We start from the raw sequence: 18,121 nt of genomic DNA, 5'->3' as shown, positions 1-18,121 counted from the left end.
AGGAGTACAGCAGACAGGAAAACAATTACCTTCACATGTGAAACCTTGCAGCTCTGAACTACGCCAAAGAAAAAACACAATGGTAGTGGACAGTTCATTCAATCATATAGTAATATATAATCACAGCTTAGATATTTTTAAACATGTTATTTATAACTGTATGGGAAAACTTTCAAAATGATGGTTGAGTCAGGAGCTGAGGCCTTTGATCTTGACATGTATTTGAGCATACACAAGACTCACGTGTGCCCCCCCCCCAAAGGGGCTATATGACAACAGAAGTCCTCTCATGGTAATACCCACCACTAAACATATGGTTGTGTGAATCAAGAAGTTGATTGGGAACTTCCCTCCCAAGCAGTTCATCTGCTCTGCCTTTCCAAAAGCAGAACCATGTGTGTTTGCTGCTCGAGAAGCAAAACTGCACCGTCAGCCAAACGCATAGCAGCCCCCATTAGAGATCTTGTTTGCAAGATATGCATATCCCGCAGAACGAAACTTGAACATGGTACAAAAAGCGAAGTGCAGAAGTTAGCCTGAGGGCAGCCTGTGACTTACATGCCAGCGAGTTACATGGTTTTGCATAACTCTCACTGGGGAAAGGAGGAGATGAAGACATGGTGCAGGCCAAAAGCTGCTGCTGCTGCTGCTGCTGCACACATTGCATCACTTATAACCTAAGCAGGTGCTTTCTCTTGTGCAATAATAGGTTCAAATATCAGTTTATATTATATTGTGTTCTCTATTATTAAAATAGCCCACTTTCTCCTCCTCCCTTAAAAAATATATAATCTGTTGCCAGCGTGAATAATATAAATAACCATGTTCTTTCTTCTACCCTGTTACAGTCATAGGGTGGGGGCATTGCTTTCTTACTAAGAGGGCTCACAATTATAATGGCCTAGGGCAGCCTTTCCCCCAAGCTAGTGCCCCCAAGCTAGGGGGCACTCCTATCTCCCAGAACACTGGACCTGAAAGGATGTAGGTGGTTGTCTTATACTACAATGGACTATTTCTCCATCCAGGTCAGTTATGCCTACTCTGACTGGCAGAAGCTCTCAAAGATCTCAGACAGAGGCATTTCCAATTAGAAGATAACTTAGATAACCCCATTGTGTATATAAACAAAATAAAGATCTGGCGATGGTAGGGCTTTGAACCATGTGCGTACACGTCCTGAAACATTGAGTTGTGGTCCTAAAAACTGTTACAGAAGTCTTCACAATCAAATTTACATCTTCTGGCATTCAGTATGGATTATATTTGCTGCACTTCGTTTCCTATCAAAATGTACCATAAAGCCCATGCCCCTAAGGTCTACCTTATGCCTCTTCCATTAAGTTCCATAATAGTTTCTTTACAGGGACCTCTTAACGATTTGAAATCAAAAGGTGAACTAATCCATCTGTTTGTAACCTGAATTACATTACCCGGCATGCTTCAGGAATTCTGTCTTTGCAAATTCCAATAAGAACTGACCTGATCCGCACCACCTGGAGGACTTGTGACAACTGGAGCACAGTCACCCTTCAGATTTTGCATTTCTTCAGATTTTGTGATGCAGTTCTCTGCTGTAAATATACACAGGGGGGAAACGCACATTTTAGGATAAAATGCATTTAGAAAAGTGTGTTTTGTGGGGGGAGGGAATGCATATTTAAATGTTTAGATATGAACTTCCATGTAGATTTTAAAAATGGATAGATTAATGCAGAAGTGGCATGGGATGGACTTGGGTATGAACACATGTTAAACTGACAGACTAGAAATAGACAAATCCTTACTTTCCTTTATATTGTAACTTATGCTCCAAACACCTGAGAGATCATTGCCCTCTGTACAGACCCTTCGGGCTGTTAAGTACTGGAGGGAGCAGTCTTGGTAGTTCCACCTACCTCAGAAGTTCAGGTAGGGGTGGCCTGGGAGAGGGCATACTCTGTAGCAAGGCCTAAATCAGCATTGCTTCTGTGAGGAGGAAATGCCACAATTTAGGCCAGTCTTCCTCAAACTCGGCCCTCCAGATGTTTTGAGACTACAATTCCCATCATCCCTGACCACTGGTCCTGCTAGCTAGGGATCATGAGAGTTGTAGGCCAAAAACATCTGGAGGGCCGAGGTTGAGGAAGCCTGGCCTAAATTGTGGCATTTCCTCCTCACAGAAGTGTGTGCGGCATCTTCACTATACTGTTTTGGGTGGATGCTGCAGCCACATTTCTTTACCTTGGCCTTTGACACCAGAGGGCCCATCCTATTCCTGTGACTATAATCTGTTTTAGCTGTTTTCAGTTGGTGTAACTGCTTTGACAAATGTGTTGGCTTCCTTCCGCAAACCTACACACTGAACTCAACTCCTTTCACTGCTCCTTTCTGTACTTTTTTTTTGTGGAATAATAATTGCTCTGGTTAAAACACGATATACCCTGTCACATGACTATAACTGAGCTAGTCGGCAAAAGTAATTTTATGTATCAATTATTTAAACAGAATCTGTGATTATCCATTGGAGGGGTTGTTTTTTTATTTTTTTGCATAGAATAAGTCTTTTCTTTTTAGGGAATTGCAGCATGATAAATAAATGAATAAAGACTTGTAGCAGTGTATATCTCTGTGAAGAAAGCACTTCTGCTGTGGGAGCATGCCTATCAGAAAACTTAGAAATCACAATATTCCCAAAGGTCCTACTGTTCTGTATTAAAAAATAACTAAAGACTCCAGATGTATGTTTCTTTCCAATACATAAAATGCATTTTATGCAACAATGCCTGAGATGAGAAACTGGCTTGGCAGAGCTTACAACTATTCCACATTACTTCTTTTCATAGGGCTGCTGCTGCTACAGCAAAGCAGATTTACAGGCTATTGTGGGTGTCACAGCGTTTTGCTTGGATTAAAATTCATGACAAATCTTGCTTGCATAAATAAATCAAAGAGGCAAAAGTAAAGTTTAAACACCCATACACAGCAGCTGACATTATGCCAAAGAAGATGCATAGCATAATTTCAAATTTGCTACATAATTCAGTAATTGAGAAGAAAATTTGCCATACTGAATGAATTATGAGAGTCAACACTATTACACACAGCATAGGGTGTATATACAAGTTAGTTCACTCCCCACCTCTATTACATAGCATACTTTAACTTGGGAGCTACAGACTATGGATAATTAGAAAACACAATCCACTTGATAACATGTATGTAGCTGATTTTTACTACATATACTTAAACTTTGTATTTGTAAAGCTTCATTTAGTTCGCAACCCAAAAGCAGCATTCAAGTCAATTTCATGGAGATCAGATGTAAATATCAGTGTTAATCAAGTTTCTAGCCCTTTGGGAGGGCGGAAGTGGTGAAGGTGTGTGCTTTGTTTCTGGATCAAAGAGTAAATTAAGAAATACAAGAATGTATTAATTATGTTTTCATTAATCCTTTTAGGCCATCTTAAAGAATTTTAAAGAGTTGTCCCAATTTAGTTCTAAACTGGCAATCCCAAAATACAGAAATTGCTGTTGCATGTGTTCACCAGCTATGCGTTCATATTACTATGGTCATACAAACCATTTATTTATTTACAGATATTTCTATACTACCAACAATTTTTTTAAAAAAAAAAGAAGAGCTGGATCACCCATCTGGGAAAGCCTGGGTGAACAGGAAGGTTTTAAGAGAAGAAGAAGAGTTTGGATTTGATATCCCGCTTTATCACTACCCGAAGGAGTCTCAAAGCAGCTTTCTCCTTTCCCTTCCTCCCCCACAACATTCTCCTTTCCCTTCCTCCCCCACAACAAACACTCTGTGAGGTGAGTGGGGCTGAGAGACTTCAGAGAAGTGTGACTAGCCCAAGGTCACCCAGCAGCTGCATGTGGAGGGGCGGAGACACGAACCTGGTTCACCCGATTACGAGTCTACCGCTCTTAACCACTACACCACACTGGCTCTTTAAGGAGGCGCCTTAATGCCAAGACTGTTTGGTTTCCACTGAAGACACATTCCAAAGGAAGGTGCTACCACACTAAAAGCCCTTGACTTAGTGGACATAAAAACAATGTTTGAATTGGCTTATTTGCTTTCAGCTAGGAGTTGTGGGTTAGTTCTTGCCTCCTGCTTATTGATTTATTTCACTGACATTTCCTTGGTGATGAAGAAGTTTATTAAAGGCTTGATGAAGAAACAATAACATTATGAAAACTCAGTGTTTGATTGGGACACTACATGAAAATCTGCATAATTTTACATGGTGGCACAGAAATTATCAGTCACCTGGATCCAATAACAAATTGTGGAAATTAATTAAGAACACTGAACAATCTATTCCAAGCATAGTTGCGGTACCCACAAGTGGAATGATCACATAAGAGCCCTGCTTTCTCCTCCAGTGAAAGCATTATTATAGGATATAGGAGGTCTGTGTGTGCCTCCTTAATTCCTCTCCAGCTTTCCTGTGTGATGCAAGCTACTTGAAGTCTGGAGAGCTCAAGCTCTTGTTAATAATGTATTAGCTCTCCAATTACAAACATTCTTTTTTAGTCTGGGATTTTAACTTTATCTCAAATAGTGGGCCAAAAGCTTCATTCTCTTTCTTGGCATATTTGTATTAAGGAGCATGCATTACCAAAAAATGACCAGTTTTCAATATAATTTGTTAAATTTCTGAAATTTGGCCATGTTAATGTGCCTCAGATGGTCTCAAACCTGACTTGCATTCCTTGAGCATTAATTATATTCAGGGTAAACTATTATACAAAATATTGCAGAACTGCCCTTAATCAAGACTCATCATCTGCTGACCTAGGTGACGTAGCATAAAATTCTCACCCCCAAAAAACCTTTTGATGTGGGCAATTTACAGAATAACAAATGTTGACGATGTAGCAGCTCATGAGCAACTCTAGGCCATGTGTTTTGAAACTGACCTGCTATCAATCCTGTCACAGGGAAAATCTATTTAATCTAATCTTTGAAACTGGAAATCACACTCAGTCACCTGATTTGTGGAAAACATGCCTGTGGGTTGAACTGCCAGACCTTCAGCATTAGCAAAGTCTTTTGGAAGGTACAGTCTGCACATAAAATGGATGTCATGGCATGGACTGGCTGGATGCAGAGGAGTGGTGAGAGGCACCAGCTGTGGAACCCCCTAGGGAACCCCCAGGGGAAGAAGGCTCAGAGCCAGGAGAATGGTCAGAGGGAAAAGAAGCAGGTCGGGAGCGGGAGGAGGTGTCAGAAGCAGAAGCAGTGACAGGGTTTGGTGAACAGGAAGAGGCTACGGCAGAGCACAGTTCAGACTCTGAGGCAGAAGCAGAAGCTGAAACCAGGGAGCCTCCCCCTCTTGCTACAGCCAGCTCCCCTCCACCCTGGTCTCCTAGAACATGTAGAGAAATGAAACGAGTAGAACTGGTGGGGCCGTTCTGATGCAGCCTGAGATTGTGGCACCTCCTGGTAGGGCTGGGGGAGGGACACTGTGGCCTAAAATTCTGGGGAGCCACTGCCAACCAATGAAGATAATCAGGGCCAATTTTAGATTTGATGAGGCCCTAAGCTACTGAAGGTCATGGGACCCCTTATATGTCCAGCTGTCCTTTGTCAACAACAAATTGTCGCTGTTTTTTGTGTTGAATGTATGCTATATGGTAATTTATGGGCCTAATAGGTATCTAAAGCCGTTTGCACATGCAGAATATAGGCACGTGATATACTGAAATGAGCAAACCAGTGATATTTTAGGGAGCAGGCTAGCAGGCCAGGCCCATTACTTACATCATAGAAGCCTACAGAACACAAAACACTGTTGCTGTATGTAGGTTTTATTTTATTTGCTTTTTATCTTATATCTTGGAAATGTACATCCAGGGGTTTTTTCCCTTTACATTTTTTTGGGGGGCCCAAGAGAGTGGGGCCCTAAGCTATAGCTTGTTTAGCTTATACGTAAAACTTGCACTGAAGATAATACTGAGCTAAATGAACCAATGGCTTGGTATAAGGTAACTGATTCAGATGGGCAGGGTAATGAATAGAATAGAATAGAATAGAATAGAATAGAATAGAATAGAATAGAATAAGTTATTTTCAAGAAATGACCCACATCCATCAAAATACATATCCTATAGGAGGGAAAATAAAGAAAATTTCAGTGCGACCACTTCCACAAGAAGTACACCATAGCAGAATCACATTGAACATGCAGCTTTCAGTGTTGAAGGAAGTATGTGGCTTGCAAGCTTCCTATACACATCAGTTGCAGGTAGGTAGCCTGGTTGGTCGGCCGTAGTCGAAACATCTGAAGAAGTGTGCATGTGCACAAAAACTCATACCAATAACAAACTTAGTTGGTCTCTAAGGTGCTACTGGAAGGAATTTTTTTATACACATCAGGTTAGCCACTGTATGGACAGGATGCTGGACTAGATGATCCCGATCCACCAGGACTCTTCTTATGTGCCACAAGACCATGCGATCAACCTAAGAGCCAACTTTCTCCATGAATTAACACTACCAACTTAGTTAGAGGGTATGGCGACACCACCCACATCTCTGAAGCTTCAACCTACTCATGTTGTGTATATTAACTCATGCCTATCAATAGCCATTGGCAATCTGCATTGTGCAGACAGGGCTATGTTTGAGAGAAATAATGGATGGATACAAATCCTACATTAAAAAAAAACAAAAACACAAAGACAAAATAGAATCCTTTGAATAAACATTTTAACCTCCCTGGACACTCCATCAGAAACTCAGAGTAGCTATCCACGGGAAAATCAATGCCTGTAGATATATGGAGCGTGAGATGGCAGAATAGGAATTAATTTTAAAAATTGGCTGTGTCAATCAAAGCCTAACCCAGGGACTATGGTTTCCTCTTGCATTATAATAGCTGGAAGGAGCACTGCTGATTTTGTAACTCAATGTTTGCAAAGTAGACTTTGCAGCTTGGGTAACTGTCCCTTTAAAGACTGAAAAGGACCCCACCCCCCACCCCGATATTCAGCTTTCACTTCCAGGGCAGTATCTGTTGAATTACATAACCACCTATGAAAGCTCATGCTCTTTCAGTAAAATTTTTAGTCTTAAAAATGCAAGTTGATAATTTAATAATCTTATTCTGGTCTTTATCCACATGCAGATAATCAGGATGTTGTGGGTTTTCTTTGTTCTACTTCTGCAATGGATAACTTTTAAACCTTCTTTAAAAATAAAACATTTTAAGAGTAGACATTACTGTGTGACTTGTGCTGTTATGCATGCAACTTTTCACAGTGTCCCCACGTCATTATAGGCAGCCCATATTTTCTCCCTATTCAATCTGGATTTACCATTTCCATGGAAAGTGGAATTAATTCAAAAAAACAACAACTTGTCAACAACCTGTTTGCAATATCTGCATGACCTATTTGTGATATTAAGCTCCTCTCTGAAAGTGCCTTAAGTTATTAAATCATAGAACAGTTTCAGAAGCAAATGATTTCACAGTAATGCAACCTAACATATTGGAAATTGACAATATGCAAGTCATTTGGGCCATTTCTTGAAAATAACTGAATAATAATAATTTTATTATTTATACTCTGCCTACCTGAAACAGCTGCCTTATAACAAGCCAGGCCATTGGTTCATTTAGCTCAGAATTATATTCATTGGCTCCCCAGCATTTCAGGCCAGGGTCTTCTTCCCCCAGCCCTACCTGGAGGTGCCAGGGATTGAATAGCGGACCATCTGAATGCAAACAGATACCCTGAAACTGAACTATGCCCCTTTTCTCTGAATGTGCACATCTGTATGCAATTTTGCCTGATAGATACATTTTTTCCTACTACAGTGCATTTTGTGTGTTGTTTTCATTAATATATGCATTTTTATCCACAATCTGCTCCAGCATATGCATTTTTGTAGTCATTATTTGGCTGGGAATAATGAATTTCAAAGGAGGGGTACACTTCAGCTTGCATATTGTTTCAGAAAGTGAGAATTAGGGAGGTACACCTTTAAATGCAAAGAAAAGAAGCAAATTCCTCCCACATCCTTCATGTCAAGGGATTCTGACTTAAGGTTACCAGACATCCCCGTTTCCCAGGGACAGGCCCTGGATTTACAAATCAGTCCCCATACAAAATCCATTGAAGTTGATAATTGTCCCCGGATTCATTCAAAAAAATCTGGTAACCTTATTCTGACTTCCACTTGTTTAACAGCAGCAACACCAAAATGAGCACTTCCCCCTCCCTTAAATTACATTGTTGGAACAAAGAAACTTGGGGGAGGGAGCTAGGAAAAGTTCTGTATGAAAGGATAGTTAGCATAGTTCTGGTCTGGAAAACAAATTCCTGGGCTAAGTGAGCTCTTAGAAGTGCCCCATTCCTTAATCCGTAGGGTACATTATATGCCCACTGTTTCATACCTGGCTCACATTCACACAGAAGCCCCCAAAGAATTACATAGAAAGAGAGTCAAAGAAAGCAGCACAACCCCCAAACCGAGGACTGAACATCAGTAAGCAGCTGTGATATGCACAAGATGGCAGAGCACTTGCCTGGTACTAATGAACAATGTTTCCAACCGCATTGATTCCCTGGGATGATGCATAGCCACTGAGAGTTTATAAAGTAATGGTGTGCACAGTGTGTAAATTGGAACAAAAATGTACAGTTTTCAGCCTGCCTGATGCCAATTGCTTATTTTGGACAGCATGACTGTGATTATTTTTCTGTTTCCGTGCTATGTCAGCTCACCTAGGTAGAATGAGCAGACTCAATTTCACTGAAAGTAATGGAGTGCGATTAGCTAGAATTATTTCCACTGGGCTGAATTTGTGCACCCCTTCTGTTAGGAGAATAGAAGTAAACAATGAGGCACCTTCCCTGAAACCCAAGAAGCTTCATACTACTTACCTCTTCATAAAGATAACATTTTCTTTCCAGCCATGCTCAATTAACTTATCCAAGAACTGATCCAGTCAGAAAACAAGTTCATTTAAGTGAGTTAAACTGGGCATCTGTTGGGGAGGGGGGAACCCTGATTACCCAAAGTCTCCTTTCACCAGGAGGAAATGAAATGTTCTCTCTCCACATTTTAAAACATATGCCACTTAAAGTGCATGTTTGTGTTTCTCTATGAACAGGGAAGTTTGTATGCAATAAAAAAACTGACTTAAAAGATGTAATACCCTGAGCACCCAGCACTGTGCTAAATGAGCCAACATTTCCCAGCAGATACTGTTTTTCTGAGAAAATTTCTGAAGTCTTTCTTTTTCTTAGCCACTAGAAAAAGAAGACTATATCACAATTGTTTCTTAATTATTATCCATCATTTTGTGATGGTCACCATCTCTCAACCTTTCCAACTCCAGGCCCTATCAATGTCCTAGATCAACACTGGGGTCTGATCGGCACTATACATTTAAAGCAGTATCACACCCCTTTAAACAATCATGGCTTCCACCAAAGAATCCTGGGAAATGTAGTTTGTTATGGGTGCTAATAATTGTTAGGAGAACCCTACTCCCCTCACAGAACTACAATTCCCAGAGTTCCATGGAAAGAGGGACTGACTGTTAAACCACTCTGGCCCAAAACACAGAAGACATAATTGCACACCTTGGAAAAGATACACCAGATCAAAATAAATAATGTTAGTGTCTAGCGTACTGAGTTTTGTGGAGCTGGCATAAGAAACAATCTTAAATTTGTATCAATTTAAAAAATAAGTCATATAAAAATCACCATGTGAAGAAATTGCTACTCTATGTCTTTCTTTCTTTCTTTCTTTCTTTCTTTTTATAAGGGCAGATTATTAGTCTCACAAATGACCTATTTCTGCTTACTCCCTACAACTATCAGCTTAGTAGAGTCGATGCTTTAACAAGGTGCTGTTGATTTCAATGCTGGGCACACAGAGTGTGACTTTGAATTCCTTGCATACTCAAATTGCTATTGCTCATTGCCTGGGACGTTTGCTTTCCACCTTCTGCTTGTTGTTTGGAACCAATGAATCACAAAATAAGTATGCATGCCCAGTTTTCAAAATTATTGCATTTAGAGAATGAGATCCCGATAGCAAAATAGTGAGATTTGTTTGTTTATTAGACTTAGAGAATCATGCAACTTTTGAAATGAACATTTTATTCAACATAAAACGAGAGGCGGCAGAGCTATCCAGACTTTGTGATGTTCTTGCTCGTTCAGTATCAGTGCACTACATGGAGTTTTTCTCACCTGTCAAACGGTGGGTGGCACCAGCTGTTGGGCAGGTTGGTTCCCAGGGGCACAAAAGGGCCTCTCAGCAGCATGATAAAGCTGAGTTGCCACTGACTGCCCTCCTTAGTAGGGCCCTGGGTAGCCATTTTAGCAGTGGTGGGCAGCAGTGCACCTTTTGAATGTAAGCCAAGCTTAATTGCCATCTGTGGCGTCTACCTGCCATGTCCACTTACTCTTGATGGTTCAGCGGCATTACAGGCCGGCACCACCTCCCCCAGCACCACTTGACAAGGAACACTCACTGCAGAGGGTTTCCCGGCCAATTGGAGGGAGTCTTTGAGAGCCCTGATGTGTTCATCTGTTATTATACCCACTGAGAAGACCAGAGGAGAGGAGTTTTTCTGGTCCATTCCTAGGCAATACCCCTTATCCCTGGTGTGAGGCCTTATTGGCTGCCACCAGGCAACTAATCCAAGGTCCTGCAGTGCCAACCCTGGAGCCCAGTTAGCTCCCTCCCTCTCACACGCCAAAGCTCAACGAAGCCCACTATGGATTACCAAACGGTTGCATGCTTCCAAACCTATCTTTAAAAAAACACGCCTAAGCTTAGACGGTCCACAAATCGTCCATTTGCAAGTAATAAAGGAAAATTAGCTAATAATCTGCAACAGTATGTGAACAATTGCTGCTAATCTAAGTTGCGCATAGGCAACAGACACCAATTTGTAAACTACCCAAAGCCCAAAAGCTTTTTAAGTATTTCCAGTCCCAGTGAATTTCAATGTGCCACATTAAGGTACAATATAGACAGAGGGAAAAGGGAGCAAACCAATCTATTGGAAAAAGCAGGCATGCAAGAAGTTTTCTAATACCACTATGAAATCCAGATTCTGAAATGTTGAAAGAAGGGGAGAAAATACCCAGAAAAGATTCAATAATAGGCTTACATTAAACTAAATAAAATCATTTTGAAATGACTGAAGAGAAATAGTGTACAGGGGGGAGAAACGCCCTTGGGTCTGCAGTCTGTTTATGCACTGCATATTATACCTTTTCATCACAATTACCTAAAGTGGTACATTTGTATTTCTGTAATGTATGGAATTCATTACATAGTTTTGCAATGAAATTATCACACTGTGGCTGGGACATCTGCACCCTGTCATGTATCATTCTATTCATTTCTAGTTAATTTAATCTTAATATCTGCCTACATGACAAGACAGATGTTCAGCTATACTGGAGCTTCTATAGTTTCTGCCTGGAAGAAACTTTCAGACATTGCAAGAAATGACATATTTCATGCAAACACCTTATGGGCTTCAAAATATGTTTTTTGTTCAGCGTTTTCTGTTCAATTAGCAGTCGCAGTCATAAAAATCAATGCATACCAATGAATTCTTAAATAATATTGACCTGAATGTCCTTTTCTCTCATTTATATTGAATTGATTTCTATAAAAAAATAAACTTTTAATAGCATACTGAATGTGAGGAAATATCAAGTATTGTCGCTCAGAGAAATTAACCTAGAGCTTTCTTATGCTGTCATTAATTTTGATCTCTACTTTTATATCAGACCATTAGCAGGTGAAATGACTGGCAGTTGCCTATAATGACGCATATCAAGGGTCTGAAATGACAAGGTGCTAAACACATGATTTTGACCCAGTGAAGATATTAAATATGAGCTTAGCATTAGCAGAAGAGTAATTCCATTTCTGTGTGTACTGAAATGGCAACAGCAATGTTACCATATTAAATTGCCAAGAGAGCTACTAATTAATGGAATAAAGAGAGCAATATATTTAAATATATATAAGTGAATCAAGGTGCTTAGGAGCCAAATTATTAGGTGGTAATTGTAGTAGTAATTAATAATAATAATAATAATAATAATAATAATAATAATATTTTATTATCACATCTAATATATTGGACATTTCTGCACCACAGCATGCCCCAAAAATATTCTAGTTTTTTTTCATGCTACTCTGGAATCTCCACAAGTCACTCATCACTGGCAATAGTGAAAAATCCATCTGCACACAACAGATTGCAGAGCTTTGCTGCAGGGAAGATATCTGTGCTGATGTTTACCTCCTTTGTTCTGCGTTCTTTAAATATATCTGGATAGATCTGCACAATGTTGCATTAGAATGAGAGAGCAAAGATGAGCAGAAAGCATATTCATAGCTTCTGCCAATCTCCCTGTCTTCCTTTAGCACGTCTTTCACTATGTCTTCCAATGGCCCAATCTCCCCCTTGGTGGTTTCTTGCTTCTAATGTATTTACACAAGTCTTACTATTAACCTTAATGTTTTTAGAAATGTGTTCCTAAAATTATGCTTTTGCATGTCAACTTATATTATTTTTTAATCTGGTTTTGTGCTCCATTTTGTTCTCCATTTCTGCAGAACTTACTTTTAAATAAATGAAAGGTTCTGGTCTTGGATTGTGCTAATTAACCATACCAGAATCTGTTAGACTTGTTGGTACCTTTCCTGATCTGTTGCATACATTTTACCTGAACTTCTATTACTATGGTTGTAAACAACCTCCAAGTGTTTTGGGAGATATCTGACCCTTGGCTGAATATATTTTAGACTTCTAGATATGCTTTATGCAAACTTCATTGCAGCTTGACATTACAGCTTTTATGTTCCAATGTTCCAAAAAACATTGCAGCTTTTGATTCCAAAAAACCAAAGTTCTATACAACTTTGAAGATGGATCTGCTTAAAACAACAGTACTCTCACACATATAAAGAGTGTGGAGAGGTTATCCAGTTTCTTAGCAATTATAAGGAAAATTTTCTGAAAATTATTGAAAAGCATTGACAGCATAACAGGCTATTGTTTTCTTCAGTGTTTTCAGAACTGAGCCCTCCAATATTCCTACTCCAAGAATATTTCCCAGTAATTCTAAGAGATATACATTGTACCATAGAAAGACAAATTACAGTAATGTAATCCTTTAAAATCCTTGTCTCTACTTCTTCTGTCTTACCTACTCTCTCAAATGTCTTCTTTGTCTTTGCATTTACTTGAACTTTTAGGGAATTAAACAATATTTAGCTTATTTTAAAGCAGTGTTTTGGGTGAAGGAAGTGAGGAGGGAAATGTGATGTTTATCAACTCAGCTGAATCCCTGGTTGTTTAGTGGTATTCCATATCTCCAGCAGTGGTGGAACTTGGGGTCTTAAATTTCTGTTGCACCCTGCATGATGCCAAAATTCTCACCTGCACCATTGTTGCAGCACCCCCTGTGGCACACCCAAGGCTACATGCCTAGTCTTCTTCTTTGGTGATCACTCGTAACATTGTCTTCCATACACATGGTTTTAACAGTGAGTCTGTAAGTGACTGTAGGGGACGCGGGTGGCGCTGTGGGTAAAACCTCAGTGCCTAGGGCTTGCCGATCGCATGGTCGGCGGTTTGAATCCCCGCGGTGGGGTGAGCTCCCGTCGTTTGGTCCCAGCTCCTGCCCACCTAGCAGTTCGAAAGCACCCCCGGGTGCAAGTAGATAAATAGGGACCGCTTACTAGCGGGAAGGTAAACGGCATTTCCGTGTGCTGCGCTGGTGCTGGCTCGCCAGAGCAGCTTCGTCACGCTGGGCACGTGACCCGGAAATGTCTTCGGACAGCGCTGGCCCCCGGCCTCTTAAGTGAGATGGGCACACAACCCTAGAGTTGGACACGACTGGCCTGTACAGGCAGGGGTACCTTTACTGTAAGTGACTGTAGAGGCCAATTCTGAACCCACATGTCCTTTCACAGTGGGGACATAGGTTTCCAGGTGGGAGTTGATCACGGTGAGGGTTTGCCAAGTGTGCCTTCTTCTTCGTCCTGAGTTTGAGCGTCTTCAAAGCCCATGACACCTTTGGTAAAGGCTATTTTCCAATTGGAGCGTTCGCAGGCCAGTGTTTCCCAGTTGTCGGTGTTTATACTACATTTTTTTTAGATTTGCCTTGAGTGACTGAATCAGTTGAACTCACTAAAATTCGCCTCTGTCTCCAGGATGCCTTTCCGAAGTGACTTAAAATCTCAAGTTTCACATGTGCTGGAAAAGAAAATAGCCCCCTGTTCCACTTTTTCACTATCACAGGTAGCAGAAAAGTATCTGGCTCCCACTCACTACTTTGACTGTGTCTGAATTAAAGTCACTATAGGCTTATTCACAAGTTTCACTGAACACAGGTACAAGCTGTTTCTCCCATGAACAAGCTGTTGTGTGATTGATTATACACTTGTTGATTTGTGAAGCTCAACTATTGTGCATACAGTTACACAGACATGAGCAACTGCACAAGCATATAGTTCAGCTGTTTGTGTACACAAGTACAGAGGTTGTTCGCTCATTGAATGCAATGTGTGAATACCCCAAATGATTCTCTGAGTTGCTCTTCTGTCAACCTTAATTAAGGACTATATTGTAGTCAGGCAAACAACACTCAGCCATTACTGTTTGTCAAGCAAAAGTCTCTGGTTTTGATTTTGATTCCTCATTGGGAAAGTATATAAGGACGACTGTAACAGAATTAAGTTAAATTCCAGTACCAAATGGCTGAATATTGGTATTATGCCTAATACATTTGAGGGGGTTTAAGTTTCTTAATATGGAATAGATTTATGCTGGCAACAGGCCCAACTCTCTTGAGAGACATAAAACAGTAGCCTCGGCCTTGGGACCTCTTGTGCGTTCTCTAGGATTATTTGTTTACTTAAATCTGTTTGCCTTGACTGTTCTTTAAAACAAAACCCCCCAAAGAAAAGAGAGTTCCTGTCTACGGCTGCTACTTAGGATTCCCACAAAGCACCCAGGAGGGGGAAGCTGGGTTGTTTCATGACAATATATAACAAGATTGTTAAATTAGAAACACATGTGTTGAAGGAAAAATGAGATAGACTTGGAACGGCAGAGATTTGGTTAAACCAAGACACTGAGCAGAAGAATTAGAACCACAAAGGCATAGAGGCAAATTCAAAATACAAGGGGTGTTGGAATGAGAAATAGAGGAATTTGTTTAATTGTGAACTGGAGAATGTTATGACATTTCTTCTGCTCAGTAACTGAACAGAGACCTGTAAGGGTCATACCAATCTTGGGATTTTTTGTACGTTTCTACAGTTTCAACAGAGGGAAGGGGCCAAGATTCAGCAAGACACACCCTTGAGTATATTTGAGCTTAATTTTTTTAAAAAAATAAAAATAAAGTACATCTTAAGAGTGCTTGTTGTATTTAGTTTGTTTTGTGTACTTCATAACACTAATGTCATCCTCACTGAATAAACAGGTACTTTTGTTTGAAGAAAAGGGATTTGTGCCATTTCAGATCTTAACACATGGAGCTATTTCAGTGTGTGGAACATGACCTGGCCAGGACAGACTTCTGCTTCTGCTTCCCAAGCTGAGCATTGTCTGATTGGAGAGCGATAGCAGGAAGCTGACAATGAACTCGCTGGGCTACCCAAAGCAACACAACATCAGGCAACACAACATCAGCAGTTGGTGTCACTGGGCATCTGACATTGTTCACACACTAGCAGCTGAAACACCATTGACCTCTGACATCAGGCTTGCTGCTGTTGGTTTGGGGATGGGTGGTGTTGGTATGGAAGACAAGCAGCACCCCTGAAAGTTGGCCTGTGTTCCCTCTTCCTCTGCGTCTGATGCAGTGGGGTAGCAGTGGCTAATGTGAGCTCCTGGTGTTTTCCTCTTCATACTTGCCTGTCCAAATTCTTCTCATAGTGGGAATTAAACCCAAGTGGACAGGCCAAGCAGTGCCTGGTGCTGTTCTTCCTTTTGCTCTCCCTTTGGAGTCAATTTTCACCCTGGGATTGTGGTGAGACCAAGGAGGAACAACAGAACCACTGCTATTGCCAGACTGCCGGTGACCATGTATGCCATGAGGTGGGGCCATGAAAAGAAATGGTGTTTTGTGAACACGAGTGCGTAGGCAGTACCTCATTTCTCTCCTAAATCTTTACATCTTAACCTGAGAGTATCTTGCCCACCTCACATACAAAACATTTCAAGTTTAAGAGGAAAGCTATATGTTATGATTTAATGGTTGAGTAATGGTCAGCTAATGAAATGGGTTGTGGTTGTGCTGAGCTGAATATATAGGGTCTGAGCAGCTGTTGTTTAACCAGGGCCCAAGGGCCTTTTGTAAGGCATGCTGTAAAAGTGCTTTCTAAGTTAGAGATGTCAGTTTTCTCTGCTTGAGTTATTCCTTGCAGACAGTGCAGTGTTTTGTCTTCAGTGATGTCTAGGAGGAAAACATTTGCACTATTTCATAGGCATTCAAAGTTGGTCATGGAGCCCAGATTACAAAATGCAAACTCCAGCTTTATTATTTTGACAGATACATAAAGTAGAAGCGAAGCAGCATGTTTAGTTTTCATTGAAATCAATAGGGCCTAATCACAAGTTAAGCATTTAAGACCCAGTGATTTCAGTGGGACTTCTAACATTATCTGGCTATATATTTAAATATCCTTTTTTGGACCCATCAACCTTAACCTGTTTGAGGATTTAAGGAAAAGAAATTAGTACAGCCAGCAATGTATAAAAAGGAGGTGGCTCAGTCAGGTTTTCAGTTGGGTCAGTTACACACACATCAATCTTTTTAACAATCTGATAATGTAGTTGTGTGGGTTTGAATTTGTTTGTATGGGACCAATGTATGGTATCACATATAAAGTAGATCCCACTGTTAAGCCTCTCATTAATAATTCTGAATCCTTTAATTGCCAGTTTAAACATATGAAACTGTCATCAACTTCAGAGGAATGAAGTGAAACTGAACTCAAATGGTGATTATTTAGAAATTTAAGTATGTGCTCAAATTGGAAACTACTGATTTCAACAGAACGGTTTGAATGCTTTGTACCTAAAGTGAATGCTTGTGTATCTGTGATAAGGGGACTTGCTAGTCTCTTGAATCAATGACCATCTCCTTGAGTTTTCATGACTTCATCTGAAAGAAGATCTTATGAATGTCTTGTTTTGAAAGATAATGTTTAACAAGTTCCATTCTACTTTTTCGTATGCTCAGTAGTTCATCCTCAGTGACACTATCTATGAGTGGTATTCAACTAAGTTTTACTTGGGGCAGACCCATTGAAATAAATGAACATGGATCAGCTATGTCCATTAATTTCAGTGAGTCTACTCTGAGTAAAACTTAGCTGAATACCACTCTTTACATTCAAGATCACCTTTAATTCCTATGTGAACAGTTTAATTCTGGGACAGGGACACTTGTGACTTCTCTGTATTATTTCTGCTCATTTATTCTTTGTTCCCAATTTTCCTGGGAGCTTAAACACTAAAATCCATAAGCAGTTTACATAAAATATATTCTCTCTCTCATACACAGATACACACATACAGAGAGAGAGAGAGAGCCCAGTCTTTATGAAGGGTAGAAAATAATTATATATAAATCAGTTCTGAATTTTGGGATGAATCAGTTTGGGATGTCCACACCCTAATAAGACCAAGATGTCATTTTAGATATGATAATATAAGCACTGAAAATGGTACGGGGTGGGGAGAGAGGATAAAAGACTGGTGTACAGAACAATTAGTCTGTGCTTGTATCTATGCAACCCACAGATTCACCAGTTAAATATAAACTTCAAGAATAAAGGCAATGTTCTCATTCAGCTTCTTTCAATTCCGTTGTTGCAGAACTAAGCAATTAAAACAAGAACACTGTTCAGTGCAACTAAATAAGCAACTCACTTTCTCTGCAGCAGGTCCAATCAAATATAAATATGAAATAAAAAATGGAGGAAAGAGCTATTTACAGCGCATGGGGTCAAACTAGATGTGACAGCAACAGTTGTGTGCTTAAACATGGATCTATCAAAACCACATAAAGTTGGTCCAGTTTTAACAGAAAAAGTATTTCATTGGAGCTC

General features: G+C 40.2%; 1 long non-coding RNA gene across 2 annotated transcripts in view; it reads right to left on the bottom strand.

Moving 5' to 3' along the window:
• LOC310751296 overlaps nucleotides 1–18,121 on the bottom strand; it is a 70,813-nt gene that overhangs the window by 51,242 nt on the left and 1,450 nt on the right. For both annotated transcript variants that reach the window (XR_014542449.1, XR_014542450.1), the window contains exon 2: nucleotides 1,480–1,571. This is a non-coding gene — a long non-coding RNA (uncharacterized lncRNA). The remainder of the gene's footprint in view (nucleotides 1–1,479; nucleotides 1,572–18,121) is intronic.

The sequence above is a fragment of the Podarcis filfolensis genome (assembly GCF_964270895.1).
Source record: "Podarcis filfolensis genome assembly, chromosome: 1".
Taxonomy (NCBI): domain Eukaryota; kingdom Metazoa; phylum Chordata; class Lepidosauria; order Squamata; family Lacertidae; genus Podarcis; species Podarcis filfolensis.
The sequence above is the reverse complement of the archived record's forward strand: the minus strand, read 5'-3'. Positions and strand labels throughout refer to the sequence as shown.